This window comes from Passer domesticus, chromosome 10 (assembly GCF_036417665.1).
Source record: "Passer domesticus isolate bPasDom1 chromosome 10, bPasDom1.hap1, whole genome shotgun sequence".
NCBI lineage: Eukaryota > Metazoa > Chordata > Aves > Passeriformes > Passeridae > Passer > Passer domesticus.
Window position 1 is genome coordinate 34810770 of NC_087483.1, and position 27546 is coordinate 34838315.

The 27546-nt window shown below is 39.5% G+C and overlaps 1 long non-coding RNA gene across 1 annotated transcript; it reads left to right on the top strand.

Moving 5' to 3' along the window:
• Nucleotides 1-4602: 4602 nt before the first annotated feature.
• On the top strand, nt 4603-27546 carry LOC135309176 (uncharacterized). The gene is made up of 3 exons (XR_010369473.1): nt 4603-4700; nt 5048-5209; nt 26349-27546. It is a non-coding gene; the product is annotated as an uncharacterized LOC135309176 (long non-coding RNA).

Sequence of the window (27546 nt, forward strand, 5' to 3'; positions counted from 1 at the left end):
TGCTTTCCACCCTGCCAGCTGGGTTCTCTTCTCTTTTTTGCATTTCTGGGCCTTGTTTGCTGCCACACACTACAAACCCCAAGCAAACAAATCTCTCTCAGTATTTCAGGCCATTGCCAGGCTCTTGTGCTGTGAGCTGCCAACTCCTATTTGAGTTCTCAACTCCACAGGCCCTTTGTCCCTGCCAGACTACTTTTTCTATGCTGATGTGCCATCTCCCTCCTCCCCTTCCCGATTTGTTTGTCTCTGAAGCCGTTCATTATTTCCCCATTTCATTTCACTGCAGAGGACCTATCCAAGGCCCATTGAAATGTTTCCATCAGCTTCAATGGAATTGGAATCAGGCCCAACATCTTTGTCTCTTTCAGGCATCCTTTGCTGCCTCTGGGTCAGTATTTCTTCTCTTTTTGCAAGGCCTCTTCTTCCCTTCCCTTTTCATCCAGCAATATGGAATATGCTATGGAATCTCCTCTCTCCTGCCTGGCCCACCCAGGCTGGCAGGGATACCTGAGGGCCAGTGAGACAGAGGAGCTGGAAGAAAGTGTAGAAATTGCAGTGCATGAACCTTGGCTGGTAGAACTTGAACTAAACCTTGGAGGTAGAACTACCTTTCAAAAGGTTTGATATTTTCAATTTACTTTTGAGATGGCCCTCATATTTGACAATATTTCTTCGGTTTTGCTACAGTTTTGTGTAAATGAAAAAATTATCTGCATAGCAGACGCAAACCAGACAAATGGTGCCCTAGGTTGCTGCAGAAGGGTGAAAGTTTCACATGTATGCTGTGGAAAAGAGCAGCTTTGGATGGTGTACACCTCCACTGTAATCAAAAGGACTTTGCAGATTTACACCAGGTATTTGTCCCTGAAAATCCAAATCCAAATAAATAAATAAATAAGATACAGACCTTTGAAAAAAGAAACCCCATTTGCAGTCATGTGTTAAAATTTCAGCTCACACTATTATTTTGTTTTCTCCCTAAATTACACAAAAGATTGTTACATCTCTTTTAGGAAAGTAACACTCCAGATGCAGGAACTGGTTTTGGCCTGCCTCCATAAAACATAGTTAAGAGTTTTCACTTCTGCTAAATGCCTTTTTCCTGCCATAGACATTTCCCCCCACATGGAAGACTCATCCACCTTTCAAGTTCCCTCCGCTGCTACAGCTGTTTGTTTGTTTATGGCAAGACCATCTTTTAATGGCAGCCTAAAGCCTTTGTGTGCATCTTTGGCACCATCCTTTCCCCCTCCCTGCTGTGCCTGTGCACTGCTCAGCTCCAAGCCCTGTCCCAGCCCTCGGCAGGCAGGGATGAGCTGCTTTGCTGGGAGCCAGGACAGGCTGGGTGTGCTCATCCATGGGCAGCCAGGAGAGCACACCCAGCAGCAAACTTCACCCCTTTTATGATGTTTTTCTTCTGGTCTAAGAGGTGGAGCTGGTATTCTGTCCCATGGCAGAGGCGCTGATAATTTGAAGTTTTAATTTCATCATTCCTTCAAACACTGGGATTGTCTGGGATGCAGTAAACACCCTCCGAGTGTGTGACTGCTCCAAGCCCCATTGAAATCAGCAGGAGTCTCTCTGAACTATTGAATTGCAGACTTTCCTTGGGGTTGTGTACAATGCCACAGACTTAATTACCATGTTCCTGGCTGGATAAATATGCAAATGGACTTTTCAGCTGGAGGGCCTTAAAATACAGGTTGGCCACATGGCAACTAATGACTTGATTTGGGCTATATGCAAACATTTGCCAGCCAAAGGCCTCCTCCTATTCCCATGGAAGGGAAAGGCACAATTATTACCAGCTCCAGGGAAAGCAGGACTCAGATGCCTTCTTTAAATAGTGGCCCATGTTCCCAAGCAGCTCAAATCTGTCAGCAGCCTTTCCTCAGCCTTCCCTTCTTCTTCTCCTCTCCCTGATCCGCTGTGATAAGAAAATGTTCACGACACAGATTTTATCATAAAGGGTAGAGATTTATGCATCTGCAGGTTTCACAGCTGCAGGGCAGGCATCTTGGTGCAAAAGCAGCTCCAGCAAAAGCAGCTCCAGCTATATTCAACACATGGATTGTTTTCACAGAGAAGTGGGAGCTTTTCCCCAGAAGGAGGAAATCAGCATCTTAAATTTACCAGCACAACCACTCTCCTCAGCAGCGCCTGCATGAACACCTCACACTTTCTCTTGAGGTGCTGAGCACGAATTCAGGCTCTCTCTCAAATCATTAAAGCTTATTTGTATGGCCAATGGTGAAGGGCAAGAGAAGATCCAGCCCCACAAAGCCTGGCTTGCTGACTCAGCTCTGTGGGGCTCCAAGGCCAGCTGTAAGCAGACTTGGTAAATCAGCTTCTGTTACGGGATAAAAACATCTGCTGGAAACCTGATGTCCCTAATAACTCACCATTCCCATACTGTATTTATGGGCATTCACAGTCTATTTTTGACTTTTTTTTTCCCTATCAAAGAGCTGCAATCAATAAAGAACCATTTCAGTCATATGCTTTTGAGAAGGCTCGTGTCCAGAGACACAAACCGTGACTGGTGCATTGCTCAAGGAGCTCAGGGCAGTATTTTCCAACAGTGCAAGAGAGCCTGGAGTGTGTGCCAGCCATGGCTTCACACCAGCTTCTCCTGAGGGGCACCACAGCACAGAGAGGTGCACTGAAACAGCAGGAGGAGTAGAATAAAAGGACATTTCTCTTCTGCTGCCGTGGAGGTTTTGCTGTGATGTGATGAAGGAGTGGGACAGCTGAAGGAGTGGAAGTGAGAGGTGGCTGACAGGAATTGCTGGGAATTACACTTATCTGGAAAAAAACACTGAAGGGACAGTATCTGCCAGCTTGTCACCAAGAGCTCTGCAATGTTCTGTGCCAAGACACAAGGCAGAATATTTGAATTCATCCAGGACTGCTGTGTTATAATAAACTGTCTAAGGTAGAGACCTGTGGCTCTAAATATCCAATTTTGTGCTGTTACTTTGTATCTTATTTTTCAGAGTGCTGGCAGTCAAACACCGAGCTTTCCTTTGGCAGAAAAATATTTGGATAATTGAATATGCAATCCAGTGATACCATTTTTTAACGTGAAGTGAAATACTGTGAGTCCCTTCTGACTAGAAAGTTAAAAAGGGCAGAAGTTGGATAGTGCTGCTCCATTCATGCCTGTGAATCAGCAATTAAGGGATCATAATAAAATACAGAAAAATAAGTTATTTGTGAGTTGCCTCTTAAATTACCCCAATTTGTGTCAGCAAAGACATCTAAAATAGAGGTTTGAAAACATGGGAGCAACAGAATTACAGCAGCCATGCAGTGTGCATTCCAAAGAAATGACAAAGCCTTGCTGCAGTATTTGACACCACAAAAATACCCTGGGAAAGGAGAAAGGTTCTGTGGGCAGAGCAGCAGACAATATGAAGAGATCCAGAAAAGCAACCAATTGATCTCTATCAATTCCACTTTTCCCCCTCTCTGTGTATTCACTCCAAAGCAGTTCACAACACTAATCAAACAGAGGGGCATTGAAAAGCAGAGGTTGATGACAAACAGGGTAAATAATATATTAGACACACACAGAGGTTAAAGGGAGTCAACAGCTTAAGTGTAAAGTAATAATGTGTGTTCATGTGTGTGCTGGTATGAATGCATGTGTAAGTGTGCAAATATGTGTGTATTTGGGCTGTGGTTGAAAGCATTAAAAAAGAAATGTATTATTGGCTCTCTAATATTACCTTTGTAAAAAAAAAAAAATTCAATCATGGTTGTACTGAAGTACTTGGATTGTTAATTCAGACTCTAAAAAACACAATATCCATAAAAGTGTAACTCTTTCCTTGACAACACTGTTGAGAATTAATTGATATTTACGGAAGAAGAGAGTTTTAGATGATCATAGGAGAATCATGTAATTTATATCCAGTCAGAGAAGACAAGGAGAGGAAAGCTCAAGGTAGCTAGTGCTGGTGAAAGTTTGTTTTTCTCCTGTGAAGTTGTTGAGAACCATAGAGGGTGCCTGCCATGCATTAACCTGTTTGGATGAAGATTCACAGCAGGTTGGCTCAGTATATTGGTGTCCTCTGCAAATCATCTGGACAGCTGGGACCATGAAATTTACCCAGATTCAAAAAAAGTTGACCCTCACCAAACCTCAGTGCCCTCTAAGGCCATATGTGCAGACCACTTCACATTTTGCACTTGTTTTGCCACTGTGGAATGACAAAAATGCTCTTGTCAAGTGGACATGAGATTTTCAGGTCCTTCCACACAGAAAACATGTCAGCAAAACTTGTCAGATGTTTTTTAACTACAGCATTATAGACACATTTTCCCTTTCTTTCTTTTTTTTTTGTCATCCTCTGTACCATGAAATAAATAAATAAAGAAAAGACAAAAGCCTGTTTGACTTGATTTTGTGCTTCTGAACCAAGTATAATCCCATCAGTTTGGTTCCATCATTTGTAGTAAACTATTCACTAATCTAAGACAGGTGCCCCTGGGTGTTAACATTTAGTCTCCTAGTAGAAAAGTGGGTGCAAAGTTAAACCACATGTTCTACTTATAAATAAGTGAGGTGTGATTAGGCAAAGTCTTTAAAACATGGGCTCAGACACACACACATGCACACAGAGTTTGCAGGGAAAAGATGCTGACATTTGCAGGCTGTGCTGTGCAGTTATGGTCTGGACTTAACTCTTTGCCAGGTGGATCACTCTGTAGAAATCTGAGGGGCAGAAGGTTATGTTGAGCTCATTACTGTGGACAGCTTTTAAAACAAAAGCGATAATATGGACATTCCTGGGATGATGTGTTTCATTAATATTTGCCCACTGCTGGCTATGTGAAGAGCTTTGCTTACAGGACACCTTGCATCTTATTAGAGTGATGTCTGTACTAAAAGTAGATAAACATGTGCATTTAAAAATGTGTATAAAACTCCCTTAATTTTCATGAGCAATCTCCAATCAGCTGAACTTTAATTTTATTGATGGGAGGAAAAAGTCTGGAAAAAGTCCACCAACTTTAAAAATTGCTTTTAATGTCATTTCAGGTGGAAAAAAATGCCTAAAGCCTGGAGTGAGGGCTGCAGCAACCCAGCAATTCAAGAACTGAGCCCACTGTGTACTTCCTTTTATACAAAATGATTGTCAAAGATTTCCAGTTCTGATTTCTGCTTTATTTTCTCAAGAGAATTAAAGCTGCTGCTATGTGGGTGAGTTACAGAGCAGTCAAGACTCCTGGCCAACATGTCACAGCACAACAACATCCAGGACCCTGCTTCCAAAAATACAGGGGGGACAGAAAACTCTTCTTGGCTTTGAATTAATTATTGAACACCATCTGACATTATTTGAAGAAGAAAAGCACAGGAAACATAATCCATGATTTCTGTAAGAGTGCATTTGAGGCTCAAGTTGCAAATGCTTAGAAAGAGGTTAGGAAAGAAGATTTTTTAAAAAAATTGAAAACAGTTATTGCAGCACTGCTGGTAGCTTTAAAGTCTGAACCGTCATAGATCTAAATGTCTTCAAACGTTGGCAAAAGAGAAATGGAAAATTAATGATGCAGTATTTCAACAGAGATGTTCACATCATCCGTTATTTGAGGATCACAGCATTCCAGAGAAATGAATAGCTTATCCCCATTTTGCAGACAACCAGACAGGGAATTTCCGTGGCTCACCTACAACCACTCAGCCTCATGGTGACACTGCTGTGGGTAGAGCAGCTTAATATCTGCTTTCATGTCTACCTAGATGAATTCTAGGCACACAAGGAGCTATTGCAGCACATTGTAGGTTATCCAGTGCAGAATTATTTACATCTGTGCTTGAAGCCTTCCTTCAGAATAAAGCTATTAAAATTTAAATGTTCCCTCACCCTACAAAATTCAGTAATAAAACTATACTCTTTAGGTGTAAAGAGAAATTTGACTTATTTTTGAAGTCAATACACATTCTTATAATGCCTTATTACAAAGCAAGAGAGTTTGATCTAGGAAGGGAGAGGAAGTTGTTTTTTATCAGTAGTGAATATAAACATCCTTTAGGAATAACTAAGACATTAAAAAAGGAAGATTTTAATGATACTATACCAGATGTAGCATGCCAGTAATATGCTTCTGGAAAGACTTAAAGATGATGAAGGAAGCAAAATAAAATTGTTAGATCAAAATTGTGAAATGAAAATTGACTAAAAGAGATCTTTTTCAGGATTAATTTGCACTGGAAATTGAAAACATATTTTCTTTTGCTTCAAATCTGAGAAACACCTACTGGAGAGTTGAGTCATCTCATGAAATTCAAATGTAGTCATCACTTCTTATCCGTCCTCACTAAGTACACCTAAGACCTTGGAGCACAGGCGCACCTCTGCTTGCCAAAATAAATATTTCTCCCTCCCTAAATGAGGAGACTGCAGTGCTCTGCAGCTCAGATTATTGCCACCTCCCTCCACTGTGCTGAAAAGGAGCTGGAGTGGACCACGAGGCTCTCTGTATGAGAGAGAAATTAATTGCAAGAGCGTAAATGAAGCCTAAACCAGACCTATGAAATATGTATCTCTTACAGATGGGTGGGGTTTTATCCAGTACAGTTTCGGATTTTCACCCCTCTCCTCCTCCTATCACATGTTGCTTGTTTTAGTGGTTGGCAGGAGGGAGGGGGAGAGGAACTAACAACATGTGTGCCTATCATCACCCTGACCACTGTGCTTGTACATCTAACTCGCTCCCCTGTGCTTTGCTTTCTGTCTTTATCCTGCTCCATCCTGCAGGAGCTCTGCCTGCCCTGCCTTCAGCCGGGCTGCTCTCAGGAGCAGAGCTGCAAACACACTGCTCACAACATGGAACCCTCCCACTCCTTCCCTGGGAGAGGCTTGTCCTGCCAGCAGCCTGGTGCAAGAAGAGCAGAGAGCAGAGCAATGTTCTCTCTCCTTCATCAAACCCAACAAACCAACAGCTTTTCCTTCTGCCACATCAGTACAAGAGATAGCTCTGCTAGAGCACAGGCTTTTTAGAGACAAATCAGAAAGAAAGAAATAGAAAACATAGGAAAGAGCAGGGTAGAAGATAAATTCTGCCTCTTGTAGCCTTCTTTTCTATTGACAAAAGTTGGGGTAGGGGAAATGTTAAAGCAACTGGTGCCTTTCCTGGGGATCAGGCTGCCAGCTGAGACACCCACACCAGATCTCCTCTCTCCTGCCTTGGCCCTGACAGTGAAGCAATCTCCAGGAATTTTTGTTGCAAGCAAAATGCATCTTACCACAACTTTGCAACACGACAAAATGGATCCATGAAACAACACAAGAAATGTTAAAATGAAAGTAATTATCTGTTTCACTGAGGCTAAACTGATAGAGTCCTCCCTTGCATTCTAACTTAGCAAAAACCATCTGCTCATGCAGCCTGTACCAAGGTGCCCATACTAAACGGGTCAAGGGTCAGTAATGGGCAGGTCCTCTAAAAGTCACTGCAAATGTACAATTAACATGTTCTGGGGATGTTTCCACTTACCATGAAGAAGGCTTTTCTTAAGCAATGTTATTAATTGTTGGGATTACAAAAAACTTTCCAATTCATCTCATTAACAATAAAAAAAAGGATGTGTATGTAAGTATTTAATCAAAATAAGTGAAATGTCAGAAAAATGACTGCTGAAAAAAAGGAGCTAAGTCAAAGATTTCAATTTTTAATTTCTATAAAAAATGGAAAAAATCCTGAAAAAACTACTGGTTTAGATTACCATTAACAAACCCCTGGTTCCCTGCTCATTTTCCTTTCTTCTAATGATCTACAAATATTGTCAAGGTACACACCAGCACCTTCCATGAACTGGGAGGTCTTTCCTGGTAAGTTCATTAAGAATGGTGTAACTGGCCAGATGTCTGGTTCACAACAGAGAATAAAACAATGTTTGTGCTATGTGGCAGGGGGGTTAATAAATGACACACATTTCAGCAAATACAACACAATCTGTATGCACAGGAACAAAAGGCCTGGATCACCAACAGAAAACTCAAGGAATGCAGGTTCACTGGAAAAGTCTTTCAAGAAATGGAAAAGAATTAATTTTCCAGAATACAGGCTGTAAGTGCAGAAACATAGCTAAGATGTCAACATGGTCACTGGATAGAGAGGGTGAAGAGGTGGAGATGGAGCTACTCCATAGGGCAGTCACCTGAGGACCTGCCTCCAAAGGAAACAGTGAGGCAATTCTGGATGTCTACCTTCCTGAGCTTTTGTCACTGAAACCCTCAGGAGCTGAATTAAGTGCAGAGTGAGCACACAGGACCATGGGGAGTTCAGAAGAGAAGCAGAGGACTCATCATCCCAGCTGCTCTTGAAATTAGACCACAAATATTTCATTACCTGAGAGACTGAAACTCAAGCATAACACACGCAGCCATCCTGGCTGTGTACAAGGTTAGACAGAGAAACAAAGCTGACTGAGGGGTTCAAGCAGTGAGGATTGGTTTAGCCTGGTATAAATATAACCATTTACACCTGGTTAGCAAACTGCTGGCAGGTGTCAAGAAGAAACACGAGTTTATGTTTAAATGAAAACAAAATAGACTGATGGGGACTGCCATCGTGTGTGAGGAGCCCTCCTTACTGAGCTCAGGCTGAGCTAGTCCAGCATTTTGACTTCCACAGCCAAAACCACAGGGTTTTGATGCCATAGCTATTACATAAAGACCCTATTCCTATAGCACTATAAATGCAAATGATCGTGAAAGGATACTCAGCGAGGTTCAGTAATAATTCAAATCACAAATCCTTTTGCCATGCAACTCATATCGTATGATATTTTTTTATGAAAGCCCTTCTGCCCCTCAGAAGGCATTAAATTGTTATTCATATTTCAGATTAAAAAATTCAGGAAGAGTATTAAAAGACAGGCAGTGATAGCAAGATAGATTCAAGGCAAGTGTATATGCCTCATGCCTTCTATAGCAAGTGCTCCTGCTCTAGAAATATAAAAAGGAAGTCAACTGAGCAGCATGAAAATGGATGTAAACATGGAATTAAAGAGATCAATCTCCAGAAGTACAATAGCATTTTTAAGGGAAGGGTGTGTAATTTGAACAAACACAGCTGAAGGCAAGAATTAACACCATATGCATAATCACATAAATCAAGACAAATAAGATTGGTAGAATTACACATGATGCTTGTTTGCTCTGAAGAGCAGTGAATAGATAAACAAGGATGTCTCAGGCATAGCAGGAATTGCTATGCTGAGTGGCAGCCTTGGTAGGCTGCTAGTGCTTTTTAAATGCATTACTAAAGAAAATAATCATGGTACAAGAATCAGAGCTACTGAAACTCAGGCTACAGAGCTCCACTGATAGCCAGCAACATATGCAGGTGCAAGGGGAGACATGTTACTCTTAAACAGCTCATTCATTTTAAGTCTCAGTTCATTTGCCACTGAAAATATGAAAGCGGTACGCTGGAGAGAAAAAAAATCTGTTAATGTGTGCATACCAGCTCTCCAACAAGCAGTCATATTTTAAAAGCTTATTCATGTAGTTGTAAAGGTGGCGAAGTTTTGTTTTGGATCCTGCATAAAGTAATGTGGTTTAATTTTTTTTTTAGATGTACTGATTAATTTATTCCTAAAAAATAGCATTTTTATGCAGCTCTTGATCCTGAATTTGACCTAATGAACCCAGAAGCATTAGAAAAACCCAAAGTGAGGTCCGTCATTAATATTAAAATGCAGAGTCCAGCAAATTCAGAAAGAAGCTGATATATTCAGAAATGATGCTCTGCCACTGAGGAGGAACTGAGCCTCTCAGATAAAGTGTGCTGGGGCTCTGGGCCATCGTTTGGAGCACTGTGGTGCAACAGGAGCAGAGAGCAACTCTTGATTGTCAGTGAACACCAGGTGACTGAGAGGCTTGTGTTTTACCATTTCTGTGAGCTGAATGTCCACCACCACAGGGCTGCAACTGCAATTAATGATTGGAGTCCTCCAAATTAGCTCCTCCCAGCAGAATTCCACTTGATGTCCTCAGGACTGCTCCAGGCTGACCTGAAGCAGAGGAGGTGAGGACAACCAGATTCACTTCCAATACATGCTCTGGGAACAGTGAAGAGAGGAGCAGCCCTGTGGGCATACAGAACCACAAGGCAGAAAACAAGGTCTGCAAGCTTTTCCTTGAAGTTCCAGATTAATTTCTTTCACTCAGAAGTTGTGGATAATGGACAATTGGAAAGATTGAGACCATCTAGGCAGGAATGTTATAATGTCTCTTCTGTGTGGCTAATGAGAAAAGACATATGAAAAGATGTGTAAAGCATGAGAGTTAAGGGCAAAACACTGTTGACACATAAATCTGAACTGATTTGGCTTTGGTTAGGTCTCCTCCAGCTGTCACAGAACAGCTGCTCTTCAGCATGACTGTATTTTCTACTTTTTTTCAAGTGTAAAACCATGAGCTCAGACATTTTTCTATTACTTTAGAAGAACACAGGTCTCAACTCATTAACAAAATTGCTGGGACTTTTTAAGGTTACAGCTGACTCTTCAGAAGGAACTGTCTACAACATTATTAAATGCTTTCTTGCACCCTCGTGTCTTTGATAGGAATCAAGATATTGTTCCTGTCAAGTTAAACCAAGAAACTTTGTTTTTGTCACCTTTGGCAGTTTTCAGAGGCCAACTGCTTCAGGCTACAGGGCAAGAGCCTCCTTGCAGCTCTGGGCTGGGGATGGAGGAGGCTGTGGTTGGTACAGCAGGGCTCCCTCCGTGTCTCCCTTCCCCTGCAATTGTCAGAAACAGAAAGAAGAAAGGAAAGAAAAGACACAGGAGTGCAGAGATAAGAGGCAGAGCTCAGCTTTTCTTTGATCTCCTTCTCTGTTGCAGGCAGAAGAGATCAAAGACGAGAGGCATAACAGAAAGCACGTGAGACGGGCAAGCCTGTAAGAGGCTGTCACTTGGAGCGCCTTGGCTCTGACTCTGGGAGTGTGGCTGCTTGGGAACACCACCTCTCCTTCAGTGGGAGCTGCAGCAGCCGGGACAGAGGGCAGGGGACTTATTTTCCCTCAGAGGGCACAGGGAGTGCAGCAGCCTTTCCTCCAGCCATCCTTGCAGCTCGCTGGTGGGCACCAGGAGTGAGCGCGACCTTTGCTGCGCGGCCCTGGTGGAGTTGGGCTGAATTTACACCAGCCTAACTCAGCCCAGGCCCACTCTTGGAAGGTCCTCCTGGAATGGAAATATCCTTCCATTGTGCTGGAAAAGCAACTCGCGGCAACAAAACTCCACTGTTGGTGCTATAACTTTGGCTTGCCAAACAAAGTCATGTGGAAATGGCCACAGGGTGTTTTTTACCAGTTTACCTCCAACGACATTGAAAGCTTCTGCTTGTGCCAGCCACGGATCACACCTCATTCTACCCTTGAACGACACAATTATGCCAGAAAAGTCTGCTGTGCAGGCTTAAGAGGGAAAATGTGGTTCCATTTTATCACATTGGAGTTTTCTCATTAAACTTATTTGGACTGGGATTAGGCTATTAGAGAAAATTTAACCCCAAATGATTGGAATGGAGAGAAAACCAAATTAAAATATTCTCATATGCTACAAAGGAAACAGCCCCCAAAGAAATTATAGAAAATATAAAAATGTATAGATTTATATGGGGGAAAGAGGTAAAATGGTAGAAGAATTCAGTAAGATATCCTAGTTGAAATAGCACAACCTGATGCAAAAAAAAAAAGAGAAAAAAAAGATTAAAAATATTTGAAGTACTTACAGTACTCGAATAATGCTTCTTTTATTGTGAGGACCTACACTATTCATGTATAAGATTAAAAATATTTGAAGTACTGACTGTACTCAAATAATGCTTCTTTTATTGTGAGGACCTACACTATTCATGTATAATAATCCATAACTTAGGCTTGTTTTAATGTTGTATAACTCAGATTTTAACAAGAGACTGTTGCTACATATAAATAAGATTCAAGGTGAAAATTATGCCACTGTACCTGAGTAAAATATATATGTTTACTTATATTGAATATATAAGTAATCACTATGGGCTTTCTTTGCATGCTTGGCTCTTAAGTATTTGACTCCAGAATCCTTGGCTATTTAGTAATTTTTGCTATTAATTGAATTAGCTCTTTTAAACTCCTTTTGTTTCCCCTCAAACTTTGTTTTGCCTTGAATTTTCTAGCTTTTGAAGCTACTGAGTGCTCTTTAGTACTGGTTGATAGAAAGGGGATGAAAAATCAAGGGAGTTTTGTAGACACAGGCTGCCTGCAGCTGGGGTGGCAGAGCAGCCTGGGAGCAGCCAGGAGGCCCCAGGGGATGGCTCCACCAGGCATTTATTGCTTTACTTGTACCTCCTCCTTCTCCACCATCTAAGCTACCACCCTCCTCCTTTCCATGCTTCTCTGTTTCCTTTTGATAACTTCTTTTCCTTCCTACTCTTTCTTTGCTCCTTCTCAACTCTTCACCCTTTCTTGTTTTAACCTGTTTTTATCTAACACCTTCTTGTGGTTTCTCCACAAGTGCTCCCATCTTCTCACGTAACCTCACTCAGCTTGATTCTTTCTTCAGCCTTCTAGAATTTGGGATTTGGACTGTTTATAATTCAACAATCTTTTCTTAGTGGTGTGTGGAATTATTCATTACACTCTCCCATCAATTCCCAAATTATTTTCATTAGCATTCTTCAGTTACTCAGGCTAGACTGGACCAGAATTATAGATTTACCCTCAAGGGTGGGAGAGGAAGGACCTCCCTGCACATTCACATTCTTGCCCTCCTATGCTCCTGCCTTTCCTCTTTCTCATCCTTTGCCTTTACTCCTGTTTCATTATCCTCGTGTTAAGGCAACACAGATCCAACCCTTCTCTCCCTTCCAGCTTCTGCTATCACCTTTTTCTGTATTGCCAATGCTGGTTTCCTCTGTTTGGCCACCAGACCTATGCTGGGCTCTCAGGTATCATGTGCTGCTCTTGGACTTCAGGGTGCTTAATATTTTTGACAAATCAGTCCCATAATGGAATGAATTGGACATGCAGCTGAAGCATCCTTTGGCTGGACAAGTTAATCCTTAATACTATAGAAATGAAATATACCGTGAACTCAGATAACATATTGGTCAAAAAGAATAAAAAACACCCAGAGCTGGAAATAAATAAATCCAAGCAGTTGAAGCCCTACGTATTATGGAGCTATTTAGACACTGTGTTGATTTTTCAAAGAGTATAAACTAGCAGCCCTTTTGGCATTGAAACGTTTTAAGTAGCTTTTTATATGACAGTACCATGAGATATTCATTTGTCTGCGGCAGGCTGAAGGAAGGAATGACTGGATCTCCCAGACAGGAAGATATAAACAGACCTTGAAGAGGTCAGATGAATTCATGTTTCATAACAGCCTGAAGGGAGCTGTTGCAGAGAGGTTAAAGCTGGTTAAGCATTTTTCCCTATGGATCCAGAAGCAGAAGCTTAAGCCTCGCTCCAGACCCCTGCCAAAGGTTTTGCTAATCAACCCAGAGGTAAATATCTGTTTAGTACTTTAGGCCAAGTAGGCACAGACAGGTGGACAGTGCTAACTGCACCACTGCTTGCATGCTACCTTTGACTTAACCAGGCTGCTAGGTTTGTGTTGGGTAACTGAAAAGAGAAGACCAGCTCTGAAGCATCCATGCCATTATCCAGCCCTTCGTGGGATTGCTGTGCTTGGGGTCTCAGCACAGCAAGGGACATCCAATGCTTTAGAGTCTAATCAATATTTCTCCTGGCTGGGGGAGCATTTCCCTGGTGCATATTTTAATCATTCCAGTTTGGTGAGTGATGAAACAATGGATTTTTTCCCTAGAATTTATTGTAGGTTGGAAGAGAAAGTAGGGTCAACAGTCAGACTGCCAATACTCGTAACAAATCAAATCCACATTTTGGCTTAACATTTTCAAGTATTTAGGAATACTAGTTTTCTGCCTCTTAACTCTATAAGAGTTTTCTAAAGAGCAAAAGAAAGCCAAATTATCTTATGATGCCAGCAAGCAATTGTAACAAATCTTGTCTTGCATAAATGCACTTTGTGTTTTTCTTCCCAGGACTACTTGTGAGTTTTTCCCAACATAGGGGTTTTATCTGTGAAGCAGAAAATACAGACTGTTTTGTGGTGGGAAACATGCTAAAGTCAAGCAGCTGTGGCAATTTGAGACTGTTTTCAAACACAGTCATCTTGCTGCTGCATATGCACTTCAACACATTTGACAATTTAAAGTTCCCTGCTCCACTGACTCTGCAATTTGTTTCCTTCTCAGCAGCAGCATGATGGGCTGGAAACCACCTACTGCAAAGTGTACAACACAAAGTGATACTAAGGGCTCAGGCTGGGAGAAGGAAAGAATTCCTTCTCATACAAATGCCTCCTGAAAGTCATAGGTCATCTAAACAAGCCTACTAATTATTACCACCATTTGATTTTTCACTTTGATATTGCATATGCAGCTCTAGCTACTGGCAAGTTCAGTAGCTGTACAGTGGCTGATAAACTTGTAAATGTGTGCACCAAATTTGGGGAAAAAAAAAAAAATAGGTAGCTTCATTGATACTTTCTGTGCATCTGCAGTCCTTATGTTTGTGTTAAAACTGGACTCCAGGCTAAAAGATGAGCATGAAAGGAAATAATTATAAATTATCTGCATAAAATCTGCAACAAATTACCTATAAAACTATAACTATCTAAACAGGATGACATTTACTTTATAGGTTCATGACTTCCTTTCTTTAAAGTTAGCTAAGAAGAGAGCAAAGTAATTACAGTTCTCTTTTGATTGATTAAACATGACATATATGCTAATATGAAAGTAACTTCTGTCCTTTGTTACCCAAGCTTCTGGTTTAAAGCAATTTTGAAGATAACAGATATAATCTCACCAGTGCTGCCATTTCTAACGTATATGCCAAGAAAGTAATTCCTCTGCCTTTTTTCTCCAGCGGAGAAAGCATATTTTATCCTTCATGTTTCAAATTTCGGATACAGAAGTCAGATGATATTACAGCCATAAATCCTCTGTTTCTTTGCCATTATATATCAGGAAAATTCTGTGCCACCAGTAGAATAAATAATTCTGCCTTTTCACAAGGGTTGTCGCACTGATTTCAGGGAGATTATTTGACTGAATAAGGTTGATGGAATATAGTCCAGCAGGAAAAAAAGAAACACCTGCTAAATTTCACATGAAAGTACTACACACTGGAACAGTGTCCATGAGATCCACCTTTACATAATTCTGGCTGGAGTATCAAGAGACTCATTGAAATTGAGATTCATGGAATTCAGCTTCGATAAAGTTTTTTTGTTTCATATTTTTTTCTTAAATTTAGAGTTTTATCTATTTTCTAATTCCTTTCCTTGATGCCATTATGCTGTTTCATTTTAATGTCAGCATAACCCTTATATTTATAGTGTGGATGTATGCTGTCTTTGCCACCTCTCCTGTAAAAGGCACTGATTCAGTTCTTCAAATTCTCTGAGGCTCTCCTTACAGGATGGACCCTCAGCTCTCTCATCATCTGCTTGTGTCCCTGCTTTTCTTTCTCTGGTTCCATTCTGCCTTTTCTGTTGAAACCAAAACACAGCATGACATTCCAGCTGTGGTCACACTACTGTGAACAAAAATGAGCTTCAAACTCTCTGAACTTAGCAGAGACATCCCAAAAATACATTCACCAAATAGATGTGTTTTTCTTTTCCCAACACTGCATCATATTACATCCTTAAATTAAACCCAGTGGACCAAATTCCTCTCTGGATTAAGTTCAGTAATGTCTGTGGAGTCCAGTGAGAGAGAATTTGGACCAATAGCTATTAAAATTTCCAGTTCCCTCCCTGAAGCAATGCTCTTTTACTGATATTAATATTCCCCTCAAGCTTATTAACTGCATGAAGAAACTTGGGAGGAAAGTGATCCCAGTATTCAGTTTCCTTAAGACTTCCAGCACACACACACTGCTCTGGCAGAGGTCTGTCCCTGTTCCATCCCCCCTACCACGAGGGTGCCTGGCATTCAGGTTGGTGCTGGGGTTGCAGCAGGTGACTGCCATGGAGGGAAAAGGGATTCTCTAGGAATATTGGTTTTGGAGACGATGACCCTCAAGGAATAGCAGGATGTCAGAGATTATTTTATGACCTGGATCATGTACAAGATGTAACGTGGACAAAATTTGCAGTGTGAGGGCAGCATGGCCATGGGGTGGAATGAGAGGAAGGGAGAAAGAAGAGGGGATGTGGCAGGGAAGAAGGGTCTTTCACAGGGCAGGAACTCAGCTTTACTTCCAGAGAAGATGTAACATGCAACTCCAGAAGTACAAATCCCAAGTTCTTATAAAGAAGGTGAATAATTTGAAGAATAATCACAGAACCACTGAATATTGAAGAATAATCACAGAACCACTGAAGAATAATCACAGAACCACTTGGCTTTGCTTCCAGAAAAGCCATAACATGCAATTCCAGAAGTACAAATCCCAAGTTCTTATAAAGAAGGTGAATAACTTGAAAAATAATCACAGAACCACTGAATATTCTGAGTTGGGAGGGACCCACAAGTATTGTCAAATCCAGCTCTTATGAGGATGACCCATACAGGGATCAAGTCCACAACCTTGGTGCTATTATCAGCATGCTCTAACCAGCTGGGGTACCCAGCAATTAAATAGCTTTGATTTTTAAATGATATTTATAAATTTAAACAAACAGAGAGTAGGATTGAGCACAGCCCTTCCCAAGATATTTCATACACACTGTCTTGGAGGTATCAGAGCAGCTTGCAGTATTTTTGCCTAAAGGCAAGGACAGGATACACGAGGGTTTTCTTTTTGGTTCCTTCCTGCTGTATTTCTGTTTTTCTTGGCTGGCTCTCTACTAGCACTGCCATGGTTTTGTGCTTGGTGTGTTGCACCCAAGGGGTACAACAAAGATGCAGCCTAAATTCATTGCCTGGAGAGCTGCAAGCTGCTGAAAAGGCTTCCAAGGAATAAAAACCTGTGGCTTGAAGTAGTCTTCTACTGGAAAAGTAGAAATGAGTTTGCTAATAAAATTTTAGGAACAAAGAACATGCTGGCAAAAAACAACCAAAAAATTTCACTTTCCATATTTTTCCCATTATTTTCCAAAGTATAAGCACAAATCACATAGAATAAATTAGTATTAGCCAAACTATACTATTCACTGGGCACTGTCTTAGATTAATAGAATTGACAACAAAGGAGGAAACTTCCATAAATAAGAAGAAAATTTTATATTTCTTTTTGTAGATGATCTGCCTTATATAATTGTTACAATCTGAAACACAGAAATGGCACTGTAGCAATAGTGGGACAGAGCTGCAGTGCTGGGTCCCTGACTTTTGTACAGTATTGTACCTCTCAGGTCTCTCTTGGCACAGTGCTAATTTACACTAGTTTAAGATCCAGACCAGAGCAGTTTTCAGGAGGAGATGACGGATTCATGAAGTCTAAGTGACTGAATACAGAAGTAATTCATTAGCTCCACGCTGTATTTGAAAGCTTGACCAGAGTTGACTGCAAAGTACAGCATATGTAGGCTAAAAAAAAAATAATTAAAAGACAGAATAAAATTTAGGAAAACTCAGAGCTAGTTTGACTTAAGTTTAATAATAGATCTGCAACTTAATTTATTTTGGTGTGACTTGAAGTAATGCAAGAGGAAGAATTGCAAGAGCAACATTCCTGCACTCACCGTGCCTTATGGTTTTCTGGAAGAAATGTGTTGCATACCAAGTTTGCTTTTCTTATATAGTCTCCAGATAAACTGCCTCTGCCTAGTGCACTGGTTTTCAGCTGAGCTCATCTCTGCTGCAGAGAACACAGCTGTTTTCTACATTTCTATTTTGAGTTTAACTGTAGGTCCTTTTGACCATTAATATCATGGAGTAAGTCCTGCTGGAAAGTGAAAGCCACAGGAGCCATGATGTGTGAGTTTATTTGATTCCAGTCCGGGGATATCTGACTGCTGCAAGCCTCTGCTTTTCCAGTCTACATTTAAATTGATGTTGGTGCTTTAAATCCAAGGTCTTAATCATTACATAACTACCTAAACCAATAGTACATTAAATGATATTCCCTTGTTATAACATCTCCAGTTTTCTGGAAATCATTGATTAATTTACTGAATGATTTTCTTAGCTCCCCCCTTCTCCATCCACGTCTGTACTGGTGAAAAATCACTTAAATAATTTTCCACTTGCTCATTAGGAGCACCCACAAAAGGAGTTCAGAAGTGACCCACTGTGAAGTGCTCATAGTCCTTCTGTAGATGAACTGCCAGGCTTTGATCCTTGATATTACTTAGTCTCTTTTTCTTTGGCCACTTCTCAATAATCTCTTCAGAACACTGTCAAAGGTGTTTTAAATTATTTTTTTCTTTGTGAACAATGTGCCTGAAAGACTCTAATACAGTAAGGAGGTATGTTTTTCTTTGCCAAGTAGACACTGTCTTTATTCTACTATGATTCCCATTTATTTATTTTTGTTTCACAATACCCCTGGCATTAAGAAAAGAAATTGGTGTTCAATTCCCAGGATCATCTGTAGCTCTCTTATTAAAGATAGTCACTGGTGATCAGGCACAGTAGTTGATTTTAATGAGCCTGAATTTTAGGGCTTTTAGCAGTTCAACCATTTCATTCTTAAGCTCCTTTGGAAGTCCTGGAAATATACTCTGCCACTTCAATAGCTGGTGGTTCTCTAATTCTTTCCTTCTGTTCGAGTATGTCCTCTGTTGCTATTGCAGCCTCTGAGAATATCTGAACTTTATTTCCAGAAAAGAGAAAATGTGTTACAAACATAATCTGTGGTGAAGACAAAGGCGAATAAATAATTTAATTTTTTCTGCATTGTCTGTGTAATCCTTAATTGCTCTCATTAATCCCTGGTAGTCCAACAGACACAATTTTTTCAATGACTTTCTGGGCAATCTATCAAATCGCACTCAAATGTCACTTTAGTTAAGATGCACATTGTGATTTGACATATATATTCACATTTTTCATAAATAACTCACTGCAATCTAGGCAAATAATTTTGCATGGACAATCCATTTGTGATATTTAACTTGCATTTAAGGCAGAGCAGAAAAATCTAGAAGTATTTGTGATGAGACACAAATACAGAGAAGTATTTGTGTCTCATCACAGATACTTCTAGTTTTTCTTGCGATTAGCAATTCCAAATGTTTTTCAGGTGATGATTTCAAGGTTTTTTGTGGACATGGACAGACTTTATGACTTCTAGTTGTTCAGGAAGGAAAAGGAGGGATGTGAAGAGGACCCTGGTGGATCTCTCACCTGGTGGATCTCATCTCTGCACCTGATCTCCTCTGCCTTAGGTCCCAGCCTCACCTCCATAGGTCGTTAGCAGAATCTGACAGCGTGGCCATGTACTTCTACAAGATAACTCTTTTGGCAAAATGACATGAAAACAAGTTAGATTGCTTCTCAATAAGTGATAAAGTATTTTTTCCCCATGACAATTGTTAAGTATTTGTAGGCAGCACAGGAAAAATGGAACAGAAAGACTACGCTCTAACTGTACAGTCATAAATTACATGAAGTACATTTCATTATAAAGCACTACATTTTTTCTAAACCTTTATGAATTCTCTCCATTTACCCTGGGGGGTTGTAATGTAAACTGACATCTTATTCTCTTCTCACAAAAATCACTAGCATTCTCTCAGAATGTTTTGTCTATAAATGTGAACGAGGAAATAACAGCAACAGAACATACAAGAGAAAAGAGTATTTGTTTGTTTTTGAAGGGAAAGTGTAACATCTATATGGAAAACCTGAAAATGTTCAAGCATCCTGTGTACAGAAATAATGACAACCATTCACCTATTTCTTCAGTTCTGTGAAAAGGGATAGATGTTACTCTTGATATATAACCCTTTTAAAGAATGAAGAACATGCTAGAAGCATTAACTAATTGCTATTCCATTTATGTTCTGTATTATTGTAATGATTTATGTTGCCCGACAAAGAAATAACACTGTCATTTTCTTCAGCTTGAATAATTTTGAAGAATTTTCATATTTTCTTCATATATCTACCAGTTAAATAGCTCAAAGCAAGTTTTCTGCACTCCCAGGTTTGAATAGCACAGAACACTGGCTTTGTACCCTTGGGCTACTTGGATTTAATATCAAATTCTTACCTTGCACAAGGTCAAAGAAAAAAATAAAGCTTATAAAATTGGACTCATATGAAGAATGAGCTTCTATCTTTTAATACTACCAAACAATCTGCAAATTATTTAAATTAAGACAACCAGCACTCCAACATCTGCAAGCAAAATGCTTAAATGCCAAATGCAACTTTACTGGCATAAGAAAATAATAAGTGGAGTTCAATTTGTGTCAGCATAGCTCAGGAAAATAAGATATCATGTCTTGCTGTCTGCTTGATGTCAACTTCTCAGATTCAAACCCTAATGCCTCATCTTAGGCTGTCCTTACTGGAGGCTGCCAAATAGCAAGGTTCAGCCAGAGTTCATGCAGCTACTACAAAATAGGTTTTTTTTCCCTTCTCCTTTTTCAATCATTATGAACCTTCTGCTTTATATTGTACACACTTGATTATATCTATCCTTGAAATGTATACAACTCTATTAGCCTCTTCTCCTATTCTTTTAACATACTGTAAATTCCTTTCTGTGCTTAGTTTGTTTTATGACTTACAGAATTAGGCTTTTAAACTTTCACTGCACAGAGAAGATTGAGTTGTGAGATTGGCTACAAGGAGAAAACAAAGGAATGGCAATTTATATTAATACAAAAAAAGAACAAAAGTACGAATACTTTTGACATTTTTTTCTACTAAAATATTAGTTACCATCATACCCAGTTCTCAAAAGAGCTGAAAGTGGATTCTTCTTAGAAAGGGAAGATTAGCAGCTCTCTAAAATGCCCATTTCTGTTAATTCTAAGAAGCCTAAATCCCCTTCTGCCTAAAATCTTATCCCTCATTGATATTGATATTGATATTTCAAATGAGACCTCGTGCAAGGTTCAAATGAACAATTTAGATGGATTCATTTTCTCAAATTGTTTTAAATTGGCTGCATATAAAATTACTCTAAATGGAAGTTGTGGGACAGATAAGCCAATAATTTAATGATAATATATATAGTTTAGTACTGTCAAAGTTTACAATAGCATTTCAGAGAACTCAGCAAAGCCTGTTGGAATCTGCTTCAGGTGGAAAAAGCCCAAACAAAACACAACACGTGGGTTGAAGCATTGAAGTCATGATATACCAACACATATATTTTGAAGATAACATGATCCTTCTGCAAAACAGTGATTGAAATTTTCTGAACACTTCGATTATAATAACTATGCAGAAACACAGATGAATCTATACACATGTGGGAACACAGAGTGTAAGAAATTTCAGTTTGTCACAGTGCTGCTAACAGCAGAGTTTCAATCATTTCAAATTAGCTGATGAGAAGTTAAGAAAATCAGCTGCTTTAATATCTTCTGAAATATGAGGAAGATTTAAAAACAAAAGTTTGGCTCAGTTATATTCTCTTCCATTTCTGACTTGCTCTTCTACTTTAAGGGAAACAAGTTTCCTCACTTAGGCTCGTTCATTGCAAACTTATCTGGTATGAATTACTGAAACAGATTTGCAATATTCAATGTCTGAACAGATGAAACACTTTAATACCTTAGATGGCTCGTTTCTGGAATCAGCTGGAGTGGCATATTTCCCTAACTTTAAAAATATTTTTTACAAAATTCAAAGGCAGTCAAGATTAAAATTCCCAAATGTGTATTCTGGATTGCCTCCAAAAACATTCAGTCATTATTGGATATTGTCTTGATTAAAATTCCTGTTGGTTTGTTCTATGGTTAAAGAGTAATCTTGTATCTTAACTTTTGGAATGTATTCCTATCATGTGACATCTATGAAGTCCGAATTAATATAAAGAGATCTTTCTCACTACCCAGCATGGGAAAAGGTTTAAAATGCTCATATTTCAGCATAAAAGCAGTTCACAGAATGTGTTTTGCACTAAAATTACCATTTATATACTTCAAAATTTCCTTCAGGAATAGTGAAAAGTTAATTTCTAAAGATTTGCTAGAAACCTTGTCAAAGAAGTATCAGTGAGAATAATGTGTGTACTAGCCAGAAATTACACCAAGAATTATTTGTATTCTCCTTTGTAGCTAACCTTTACACAGACTCCTCATTTTTTGTAAAGAAGCTAGAGCCGTTCCTGACTTAGCTGAACTGAATCACTTTTCTTAGTCTTTTAAAACTTAAAAAAAAAAAAAAAAATCTAGAAATGCTCCCATTCTCAGAATTTTGCCCCACAGATTCTGGGACTCCAAAGCTAAAACACTCACTTCTGAGCAACCTGTGATTCCCCCCCTCTTTAAAGCCATGTGAGTTTCTCTTTCCAGTTTTTGGGAAAAATGCAGAAGAGTTTCCCCCATGACCTTGGGCCACATGACCAAGCCCAGGACACTACTGTGCACAGGCCACTCAGAGGAGGAAAAGGCAAATCAGAGATTCTGCTCTGTCATTCTCACATCTAAACTATGCTTTTAAGTAGTATTTAACTATTGAGGTTCTATTTAAGGATTTTAAGGTGTTTCTTGTTCATCCCTGATAGGTCTCCCTCTATTAAGTAATTGAGGAAGAATCTTCAGCCTGAATCTTTGATATTTCATGATATGCTGCAGGGAGATGTGGCTTTCAGATCTCCTAGAAACAGTAGAAAAGGAAATTCCATTTTGGATTCTATGAAGCTGTCCATGAGGAAGTTTCATCAATACTCACTATGACAAGATTGCGGTCAGTTTTTAAAACAATCAGAATTTTCCTCCCCAAAGTCTTTAAGATCTAATTCCCCAACCAGATCTCCAGGTCAAAATGACATCTACTTTAGAATTGCTTCCACAGAGAAATTAAAAAAAAAAAAAAAAAAGGTGTAGGATAGGAAAGGGAAAAAAGTAACATATTCCAGCATCCCAAAGGAACAGTTTTAGATACACAGACAGCCTGAAGTAATTGACTTGTATGACAAGTTACCTAAAAACTGCAATAATTGTACTAGAGGGAATCAGAATTAGAATTAATCTCTGAATCTGTCTACAGAAAATTTGACTTGATCCACAACATGAATAATACTCTGGTGAGAAGTTCTTATATTGTTCATTATTTTTCCACAGGACATAAACCAGTGCAAATGTATTCTTCCATAGTTCTTACAGTTGCCCAAATATTTTGGGGAATCACTTTTTGCCCCCAGTACTGTTTCTACATGTAACTTTTAGTACCATGAGCAACTGGTCTGTGCTTTCTTGAGATAAGTACAATATGAAAAGATAGTTTTGAAAGTTGGGTTCCATGCAATAATTTTCTTTTTTTCCCAGAGATATCTACAGAGCAAAATGCAGAATATGTGGAAATCACAAGCTGAGTAAATTACTCTTACCTTGCTTCAGCTGTCCTTAAATTTAATGTGGATCCATTTGTCACTCTAAAATGTGATTTGTATATGCCAGAAAAAACTGAGAGACAGCAAGTATGTCAAATTCTATGCTTTATAATCTTCTCCTCCTCCCCCTTTATGTTTTGAGGTTGTCTCTTGTCTAGTCTGTCTGCCTATTTATCTAATTACAGCACTCTGTTTTCTGACCAGAATGTCATGGAAGACATAATGCCCTGGAGGAGTTTTCCCATTTCTAAAATGTCATGTTCTCAAGGTGAAAGCTCTCAGAGTTTGAGCAGGTAGGGCTCTCATTTGGGAGGGACAAGGGCTGGGTGGAGGAGACAGAATTCCCTCCTCAGCTTTGAAATAGTCTTAGAGACAGGACACTGGGCTGTGACAGACCAGCTGTAGGCAGTTATTTCCATGTTTTCAATTTGTGGAGATTTTAGGCATCTTTCATGATGTTCTGACTTACCCAGATCATAGTGTGGTAAGAAGACTGATGCCTTCTGCATTTTAGAGAGAGACCAACCACTTTGCCTCAGTCTGTGGAGAGCTATCACACAGCAGCAGTGCCTGTCTGGGGTTTAACAGAGCTTACACCTGGCCAGGAGCTTCTACACCAGAACAAAAGTACATGTGGGGTAGCTAAGGAAGAGATCTGTTTTTCAGTAAACATTGGAACTGGAACAGCGGAGAGTGTTTGGCAGTTTATAAGTTATCCTAATAATTTAGGAGTCTGACTTTCAGCACCTCTGTTTCAACCGTAAATTCAGGTTACTCATTTAAACCACGGTTACTCATGCAAGTTAATTTTATTGACTTCACTAATAATTTCTGTAAGTAAGATTTTCAACAGGCTTTATTTTTTTAAAGTATTTTTCTTTATAGTTTGGAGGTATTTTTAACACATTTTGGATCTGTCTTTTCATGTCTGACTGATGATTGCTTGTTTTACTGCTAAGTATTTCATGGTTTCTGAGTGACATAATTTTGACAAGATAAAAGATTTTTAGTGTGGCAGTAAACACATAGCAGTGGCAGAGAGTTCTTCCTAGTTTTGCTTGTGTCCTGGCTTTCTTTCCCTAACAATTCACAGGTCTGTGACAGCGTTGTTTCAATCTGGTTGCTATTCTGTTGTGAGCATTCACACAGAATCTGCAATTAGTAAAGCAGTTAAAACTTTGTTTTAAATACTGCTCCCTCCAGGCTTCATTGAGATGAAATGCATGTTCCAACTATAGAAGCAGCAGCTGGTGCACTAGTGCAGAGAAAGTGGAGGCACTCCAAAAGAAAGCTAGGAGTGTAAAATGGTGCTGGCTGATAACACGAGGATGATGACACTGGATCAAAATGTGCAACCAAACTTTGAGCATCTGGTTTTAACTGGGGTGAGGAGATTCCACAACTTCCTTGTGCACTTTTATGAAGAACCACTTCCTTCTATTTCTTTTTGAAGCTGCTACTTGCTGGCTTCCTAAGGTGCCTTGGAAAAGACAGTGTACAACTCATGTCAGGTTATCCAGCCCAGAGCTCCATGAGTTTATGGACCTCCTTAGGCATCAATTTTTTTCAGATTAACAGTAGGCATTCCATAATTCTGGTGGTTGTTAATGTCCTCTGAACCTTCTCCAGTTCTAGGATAGGCTTTCTTTAAATTAAAGGATTGGGGATTAAGGGGCAGAGCTAAATAAAATATTAATGATGTGGGAGCACAGTGGATACACAAGCATCATGATGACACAGGTCTGAGGGTCTTTTCCTTTCCAAACAAGCCCTAGCATTTCGTTTGTTTTTTGGCCTCTCATTTTTATGATAAGTGAGAGTCCACCAGTATATTTTCCACAACATACCTCATTTCACACTTATTTACAATGAATGGACCCCACAGACTTACATAGCTCAGTCACTCATTATTGAAGTTCCTTGTGAATAAATCACCCTTCTGCTAGTGACACACTACACAATAATATTTCTCTTTTACACCTTCACTATGTACCTCAAAATGAACTTTCTTCTCAGTGGTACATGCAGGTGCTCTCCTCCTATGTACAAAGGATTTTCTCCATTGAAAAATTCATTTTAGTGGAAAAACATCTTACACAGTAAGATGTTTTTATATTTTAAAATTTATACTTTAAATTTTGAGTTTCTGTTCTGAATTTTCTTCTTTTCTCTTGTCTACACAGAATAATTTGGTTCAATTTTTTTAAAATAGTCCACATATTGTGGGGACTGTTAATTGGGTTCTCCAGACACTACTGTGATGAATAAAATAAAGATACAACAATATATATTACTGTGACACAGCAGTCACTTCTTATAAGTACTTTGCCACTAATATTAGAAATACATTTGTGTAATTTTACCTGTTGCTAAGGAAAAAAGAGTTCTGATTTTTTTTTTAAGAAAAGATAAAGCACTCTGTCTACATTTGATTCTCATTTCATCGTCTCCATATATTCTATTCCATTTGTTGGAAGCCAGCCAGAAACTCAGCTCCATATAACAACCTTCTTCCTTCCAGGCTTCTAAAAGCATTTGGTTTGACAAAAAATGCTCCTGGTGCCTGTAATACTGGTCATCCTGTGTCCCCCTTTCCTCTGCATCGTCTGTTCAGGCTGGGTGTTTGGGTCACTGCTGTTTGTACAGAGAGTGGCAAAACACCATGCTACACTTGTGCAGATGTTTAGGTACTGCACTGAAAAAAATCAGTCATTGCAATAACTATTAATCCATTTTGCTATAAATTATTGAATTCAAATAGCGCAGCATTAACATTACATGTATGCCAAATAGAAATGGTTTAATTAAACCTTCATATTTTACCAACTTCTTATTGTTTCTAGGAAGCACAGGCTTGAAAGATTTCCTGCCCCATTCTGCTCTGTCCCACATGGAGTGACAGACCCATAGATCCCACTGAAATGGATTATTGCTGTAAATGTGCCTCTCCTGTCTCAGGATCTCCTCTGCTCAAGATGACCCTGAGATGTATTAAAAGTTTCTTTTCCCCAACCCAGCTGTCGAAGAAGGAGTCAGAAGTCTTCGGCTGTAGTTTTTAAGGCTGTTTATAATTTCTTATTTAAATCATTTTTTGTTTGGCCTGCTGAGGTTTGTCCAGCAGGTTAGTTTGTGGCATATTGCTTTCTTATGGGGTTGGCGTTGCTTTTTATATTCTAAACTAGGTATTTATAGTTATGTTCTAATATTTATTACCTATGTTAGACAGTGACTTTCTACTTTGCACCAATCCCAAAGTACTACCATCACCAAGAAGATGGAGGCTAGGAAGAAGAAGGAAGAAGAACAGGACAATGCCTAAATCCTTCTGTCTTGCCTCTTAGACTCCTATAGTAAAAATCTTCAAAATTTCACTGTTGAACTGATGAAAACTACTATTATGCTACTTAAAATTTTGTGACTTGTAATTCTTCATACAAGGTTGGTAATTTGCTCCATGGGTTAAGACCGAAATCCTACGTGGTTTTGGCTTCTTGCCAGGGTCTCTGAGCCCCTGCCAGGATTTTGAGGCATCCAGGGCACCCAGAGGGATCTCCTGGGTTCCGACTCTCCTGGACCCACTCTGTCTGTGGGCAGTTTCACATCAGTGTTTCAACAATAACCTATGAAAGGCCTGATGCTTGTAAGTGAAATAATTACTCTGAAATTTTGACCAGCCCATGGTGTTCCACATGGAAAGAAAACACAGACGGGCCCACGAGGATGGTCTTCCCTATTGACTCTGAAAGTTACAGGATGACACAGTAAAAATCACTGTACGTGCTCTCAACTGTTCTCCATATGCTGTCACTTGGTAAGACAAAAGAGAATCAGGTCACTTTCTTTACTTGTACAAGTTGTAAGCAGTATTGCTGAAGATCCCATATTTATAAATCTTTGAGTAGTTTGAATCTATTCTGCAGACTCCTTCTCTGTACATCTCTATTGATTTAGTGTTTTTTACAGTTATGTTTTTAAAGCATGCCTCATTTATAAATTCTGCATTTATTACCCTCTGTTCAGCTAAGCTGGGATACATTTCCA